This window comes from Mus caroli, unplaced genomic scaffold (assembly GCF_978045245.1).
Source record: "Mus caroli unplaced genomic scaffold, Mus_caroli_1 scaffold_10, whole genome shotgun sequence".
NCBI classification, from domain to species: domain Eukaryota; kingdom Metazoa; phylum Chordata; class Mammalia; order Rodentia; family Muridae; genus Mus; species Mus caroli.
The window spans coordinates 15,931,341-15,932,379 of record NW_028227265.1 but is presented as its reverse complement, the minus strand read 5'-3'; the positions used below and the strand labels follow the sequence as shown (position 1 = coordinate 15,932,379).

The window sequence follows — 1,039 nt, the reverse complement described above, 5'->3', positions numbered from 1 at the left end:
TCCATGCTTAGCTAGGATACATCCCAGGCCCAGGACTACCTGACCCAGGTCTGGTGTTGCTCCTCACAATGAACTGGCCCCTTCTGCAACAGTTAACAAATGTCACCCCTCATAGGCATGCCTACATTGCAACCTGACAGAGACAACACCTCCCTTGAACTGCTAGCTCAGGTGTAACTTGGCTCTGTCCAGTTGACAGTTAATGCTAACTTGGACACCCTCTGAATGGACAGATACAAATATTTCCTAATGCTTTCCCTTTTGGGTTTTTTTTGGGGGGGATGAGGGGTTGAAGGAAACTTGAGTAGTTTATTATGAAGGTGCAAAGGAAGGTTTAATAACTTTCATTTACTTACTCTTATTGAGGTAAAATGTCAATAACGATGAGTTGAACATTTTTCGTCTTTCTAGGGAATGTTTCAGTGTTGCTGCCATCATGTTGTTCCAGCACTATGCCTACCCATCTCTAGAGCTCTACTCTTTATCCATCGAACAGTGATTCCTCTTCCTCCCTCCCTTAGCCTCTGGCAAGTATCTTTCTTTTTCCTGTTTCTCTGAGTGTGACTGTTCTAGGAATCTCATGTAAGTAGAGTCTTACAAAGTTTGTCCTTTTATGTCTGGCTAATTTAAGGAATATAATGTCTTCAATGCTCATTTATATTACAGCATGTATTAGAAATTTGCTCTCCGTGCTTGCTTCGGCAGCACATATACTAAAATTGGAATGATACAGAGAAGATTAGCATGGCCCCTGCGCAAGGATGACACACAAATTCATGAAATATTCCATATTTTTAAATTGGACATAGTACTACCGGAGGATCCCGCAATACCTCTCCTGGGCATATATCCAGAAGATGTTGCAACTAGTAAAATAGATACATGCTCTACTATGTTCACAGCAGCCTTATTTATAATAGCCAGAAGCTGGAAAGAACCCAGATGCCCCTCAGCAGAGGAATGGATACAAAAAAATGTGGTACATATACACAATGGAGTACTACTCAGCTATTAAAAGAATGAATTTATGAAATTCCTA

At 40.8% G+C, this 1,039-nt stretch overlaps 1 non-coding gene across 1 annotated transcript; it reads left to right on the top strand.

Annotated features, from left to right (window-relative positions):
- Positions 1 to 689: 689 nt before the first annotated feature.
- Positions 690 to 796, top strand: LOC115031863 (U6 spliceosomal RNA). The gene has a single exon (XR_003837500.1). It is a non-coding gene; the product is annotated as a U6 spliceosomal RNA (small nuclear RNA).
- Positions 797 to 1,039: the final 243 nt, after the last annotated feature.